The 5,922-nt window shown below is 44.0% G+C and overlaps 1 long non-coding RNA gene across 1 annotated transcript; it reads left to right on the forward strand.

Moving 5' to 3' along the window:
* Nucleotides 1–1,781: 1,781 nt before the first annotated feature.
* LOC115469750 lies at nt 1,782–5,177 on the forward strand. The gene is made up of 3 exons (XR_003942034.1): nt 1,782–1,792; nt 4,884–4,887; nt 5,097–5,177. It is a non-coding gene; the product is annotated as an uncharacterized LOC115469750 (long non-coding RNA).
* Nucleotides 5,178–5,922: the final 745 nt, after the last annotated feature.

Genomic DNA, 5,922 nt, shown 5'->3' on the forward strand with positions numbered 1-5,922 from the left:
GTTTTAAATTTATTACATTGTAGCTTCATCGCATGCCCCCTAGTCCTAGTATCTTTGGAAAGCTTCACATCTACCCATTCAACTCCACTCATTATTTTATAGACCTCTATCATATCTCCCTTCAGCCGCCTTTTCTCCAAGCTGAAGAGCCCTAGCCGCTTTAGCCTTTCCTCATAGAGAAGTTGTCCCATCTCCTTTATCATTTTTGTTGCCCTTCTCTGCACCTTTTCTCATTTCACTATATCTTTTTTGAGATGCGGCTTACCAGAATTGAACACAATGTTCGAGGTGCGGTCACACCATGTAGCGATACAAAGGCATTATAACATCCTCATTTTTGTTTTCCATTTCTTTCCTAATAATACCTAACATTCTATTTGCTTTCTTAGCCGCAGCAGCACACTGAGCAGAAGGTTTCAACGTATCATCAACGACAACACCTAGATCCCTTTCTTGGTCTGTGACACCTAACGTAGAACTTTTCATGTATGCTTTTGTTATGAAAAAACCTTCAATAAAAATATGGAAAAAAAAGAACTTTGCATGACGTAGCTATAATTCGAGTTCCTCTTTCCCACATGCATCACTTTGCACTTGCTCACATTAAACGTCATCTGCCATTTAGACACCCAGTCTCCCAGTCTCGTAAGGTCCTCTTGTAATTTTTCACAATCCTCCCGCGATTTAACGACTTTGAATAACTTTGTGTCATCAGCAAATTTAATTACCTCACTAATTACTCCCATCTCTAGGTCATTTATAAATATGTTAAAAAGCAGCGGTCCCAGTACAGACCCCTGGGGAACCTCACTAACCTTCTTCATTTTAGAATACTGACCATTTAACCCTACTTTCTGTTTTCTATCTTTTAACCAGTTTTTAATCCACAATAGAACATTCCCTCCTATCCCATGACTCTCCAATTTCCTCTGGAGTCTTTCATGAGGTACTTTGTCAAACACCTGAAAATCCAGATACACAATATCAACCGGCTCACCTTTATCCACATGTTTGTTCACCCCTTCAAAGAAATATAGTAGATTGGTGAGGCAAGATTTCCCTTCACTAAATCCATGTTGACTTTCCAGCTTATTTTTGAAAGAGAAAAACACCTATAGTGTGACCTAAGTCGGGAGATAGACATTTGTCTCGCAAAGGCGCCACAATCGGTATAATCGAAAGCCGATTTTGGGCGTTTCCAACTGCACTCCGTCGCGGGAACGAATAAAGTTGACGGGGGCGTGTCGGAGGCGTGTCGGAGGCATGGTGGAGGCGTGGTGGAGGTGGAACTGGGGCGTGGTTATCAGCTGAGGAGAGATGGGCGTCTTTAGCTGATAATCGAAAAAAAAGGCGTTTTTACCGTGATTTTGGGTCACTTTTTTGGGCCCTTTTTTTTCACGAACAAGTCCCAAAAATGCTCCAACTGCCCAGATGACCACTGGAGGGAATCGGGGATGACCTCCCCGGACTCCCCCAGTGGTCACTAACCCCCTCCCACCAAAAAAAACCCCACTTTAAAAACTTTTTTTCCAGCCTATATGCCAGCCTCAAATGCCATACCCACCTCCATGACAGCAGAATGTGTTCTATCCTGTGACAGCCTTTCCCTGGGTCAGATGTGGCTCTCGGGTGCAGTACAGGGTCACATCAGCATTGCATTGTGGTGGGTGTAGGGTATTGGGCTCCGTGATTTCATTAGCTTGTGTTACAGTCTCACGATGTTGGTAGTTGGTAGGCTCTTCTCCCATGGTGCTTTTTCCCCTGCCTACTGGGTCAGAGTGTGCCCTGTTGTGTTTCCTGTTGTAGTCCATGCGGTAGTGGCCATTTTGTAAGCCAGTTTTAGTTCCCTTTCCTGTGTTAGCCACATTAGACAACTTAGTTCTTCCCTTGAATGTGGTTGAAAGAGGGCATTGTACAGCATTCTGCCAGCTCTGACCTACTGCTCATCTCAGTACCAGGGAGACTCGTTGCCAGTGGGGCACAACCTCTGATCTGCAGTTAACTGTGAGTAAAGGTGTTAACTGGTGTGCCAATGTTTTATAGCAGCAACCAGTCCTAGAGGCCTGCGTGTATGCAGGTCCCTGGAGCACTTTTAGTGGGTACCGCAGTGCACTTCAGCCAGGTGGCCCCAGGCCCACCCCACCCCCCACCTGTAACACTTGTGCTGGTAAATGGGAGGCCTCCAAAACCCACTGTACCCACATGAAGGTGCCCCCTTCACCCCTAAGAGCTATGGTAGTGTTGTACATTTGTGGGTAGTGGGTTTTGGGGGAGGGGGGTTGGGAGCTCAGCACCCGTGGTAAGGGAGCTATGCATGTGGGAGCTTTTTCTGAAGTCCACCGCACTGACCTAGGGTGCCCAGTTGGTGTCCTGGCATATCAGGGGGGCGAGTGTACTACGAATCGTGGCCCCTCCCACGACCAAATGGCTCGGATTAGGACGTTTTTGAGCTGGGCGTTTTTAGTTTCCATTATCGCTAAAAAAAACAAACGCCCAGCTCAAAAACGTCCATTTTTTCGAAAATACAGTTTGGTCCACCCCTTCCCGGACCCGTTCTCGGAGATAAACGCCCATGGAGATAGGCATTTTCATTCGATTATGCCCCTCCACGTCTCATTAATCCATGCTTTTGAATATGCTCTGTAATTTTGTTCTTAATAATAGTCTCTACCATTTTGCCCAGCACCGACGTCAGACTCACCGGTCTATAATTTCTCGGATCTCTTCTGGAACCTTTTGTAAAAATTCCTAACACTTGAAAGTTTTGAAGCCATAATGGAACAAAACAAAACCATCTAAGACTAAAACTAAGACATTTTGAGATAGACAAAAAAGTGTCCTAAATGACCAGATGTCCACTGGAGGGAATTAGGGATGACCTCTCCTTACTCCCCCAGTGGTCACTAATCCCCTCCCATCCCCCCCCCCAAATGTGATTAAAAACATTATTGCCACGTCAGCCTCAGGTGTTATACTCAGGTCCATTAGAACAGCATGCAGATCCCTGGAGTAGTCTAATCATGGGTGCAGTGCATTGCAGACAGGTGGGCCCAGGCCCATAGCTCCCCCTACCTGTTACACTTGTGGTGGAAACTGTGAGCCCTCCAAAACTCACCAGAAACCCACTGTACCCACATAGAGGTGTCCCCTTCACCCGTAAGGGCTATGGTAGTGGAATACAGTTGGGGGTAGTGGGTTTTGGGGGGGCTCAGCACACAAGATAAGAGAGCAATGGTGAAATGTGTACCTGGGAGCATTTTATAAAGTCCACTGCAGTGCCCCCGAGAGTGCCCTATTGCTTTCCTGGGATGTCTAGTGGACCAGTCTACTAAAAATGATGGCTCCTCCTACATCCCTATGGCTTGATTTTGTGTGGTTTGCACTTGGACTTTTTTTTTTTAATAGACCAAAAAACAAAACGTCCAGATCACATAACTTTGTTCAAAGTACTGTTTTTAAAAATAAAATAATAAAAAAAGATAGACGTTTTTCTTTTTTGAAAGCTTATTCAGATTTTTAGACGTAGAAATCATATCAAAAATGCCCCTCTTTGTAGTCTACTTGTTCAATGAGAAATATCTGAACAGAGAGTGAATTAAATGCCAACTGGCCTCCTAGCATCGCTAGGCTTTGCCCTCAAACCAGTGCCAAATATATTTGTGTAGCCATGGTTACACTCAGATTATACAATATGAAAAAAAGAATGCAGTCTTGTTATCTTGTAATTCCCCCCAAAAAGGTATATTATTTCTTGCTCATTGACAAGTCTACCATGAGTCCCCACCTTTGGGTTCAGACTCAGAACAGGGTGAAACCACTCCTATATCCCACAGAAGTAGCATTTCGCCATGTAACCTAACATCCTGCAATATCAGCCACATATTAATTCTGTTAGCATCAGAATACTGAGAAGCTGGAGCTCCAGTAATCATTCTGCACTCTGTTTCCTATACCATGCATCCACGTTCAGGGGCAGGGAGTCATCCTCATGGCCCCCCTCGTCTCCCTTTCTCTTCTGTGTGGGGAGGTAAAGTCTGAATATACCTCTGTTCAGGTGCAGAGGGTTCCTGCTACGTGACGGTACATGAGGACTTTCTTAGCCACCAGTTTGATTTTCAATGACAACAATAAGATTATTAATCATACCATTCTCCTCATCAAACCTGGTGAGAATAGAATCATGGAGCTGAAATGGAGGGAAAATGAGAAGAACATTATAGCAGCTGCTGAAGATTATTTGCTATTATGTCAAATAAATGACTTTTATCAGCATCTCTGTCATCTTTTCATTAGGAGTCATATTAATGGCTATCTCCCATAAAAAGAACAGTCAAGCTAACTCCAGCTTAATAAGCAAGGCCCCTGTCACTGTGATTCAATTATCTGCTGCCTGGGAGCGCAGGAACCATGGAGACATTAGCGCAAGAGACATTGTTGGTATGGCATTCAGGACAAAACCTGAGCAAGAGAGGAATGTGGATCCTTTGCTAAGAAGGTTGAATATGCGCCATCGCTCCCCTGCACCGCCAGCTCTCTTCTACAGCAGTGAGACCAGCCAGGGTGTTGTAGGGGGCGAGATGAGCAGAGAGGCGTATATATATATATATATATATATATATATATATATATATATATATGGGAAATACAGATTAGATGCAAAAAGATCAGTGCTGAAATGTGGTGAAGGTTGCCTGTCAAGTGATAGAAAATTAATTTACTAGAATGCACATAAAGGTCATTCTCTTAATGTTAGAGGTAGTTCAGTTTTTGAAAGTGCATGTAAGGTACAAAATATTCTATGTGTATAGACAGGAAGAGAAAGAAAGGGGTTTTTTCTGTTTCTTTTTTTTTTGTTAATTGGCTGCCATGAATTTAATATGCAGTTTTGTAATGTGTCATTTATTTCACAGCCTTTGGAGACCATAAAGCAGTGACCAATGGCAAGACAGCTTTGCTCAATTCCTCCTCCTCTTCCCCAGGACATCAGGATATGCTGCGGGTCTATTTTTAGAATTTCCACAATGAATATTCATGCAATGTGTGCATTTATTTTGTCTAAAAACTAAGGGGTCCTTTTATACAGCTGTGGTAAAAAGTGGCCTGCGGTAGTGTGGGCGTGTCATTTTGGCATGCCCTGGGCCACTTTTACCACGACTGTGGAAAAGGCCATTTTTTAATGGGCCAGGAAATGGGTGTACGCAAAAATTAAAACTAGTGTGTGCCTATTTGCGGCCTGAGCCCTTACCACCAGCCATTGGCCTAGCGGTAAGGGCTCACAGGCTACCCATGCGGAAACCATGCAGTGCACACTAATGTAGCCGCACTGCTGATTACTGCCGGGAATGCCCCCATGGTAGAAAATAGAAAAATGTTTTCTACCACAGGATTTGGCATATACCAAACTTGGAATTACCACCGGGCATAAGCGCTACCCCAGCAGTATTGCCATTTGGTGTGCGCTACCCGCGTGTTATCTCTCCCGCGGCTTTGTAAAAGGGCTCCTTAGGTAAGTCTCATATCTTTCTTATTGTAAAAGTGAAACCGCTGTCACCCTGGACAAAAGGAACTTGAGGGGACCCTCCAGTCATATTCTTGCAAGTTTGTGTGTGTGAATTCTCTCTCTGGTAATAGGGCGAGGGTTTGTGTGAAGCTGTGCTGCTTCACATAGCCTCTATTAATCTTTTACTAATTCAGTCTAATTTTTCTTTCCACCTGGGAACTCAAAAAGTCTATTTGCAGCTTCTGGAGGTGACCATAAGATAACCTTATTGAACAGAATGACTTTTCCATACAGATGCTGAGTGTGTCTATTAAAGGGAACTATTAAAACTGAAATGGGTAGACCACACAACTCACGATAATTCATAATTCTGATCCTTTATCCCTGGGTTCTCCAAAGTCAAAAGGGAGTCTGGTGGCCAA

The sequence above is a fragment of the Microcaecilia unicolor genome, chromosome 4 (genome assembly GCF_901765095.1).
Source record: "Microcaecilia unicolor chromosome 4, aMicUni1.1, whole genome shotgun sequence".
NCBI classification, from domain to species: Eukaryota; Metazoa; Chordata; class Amphibia; order Gymnophiona; family Siphonopidae; genus Microcaecilia; species Microcaecilia unicolor.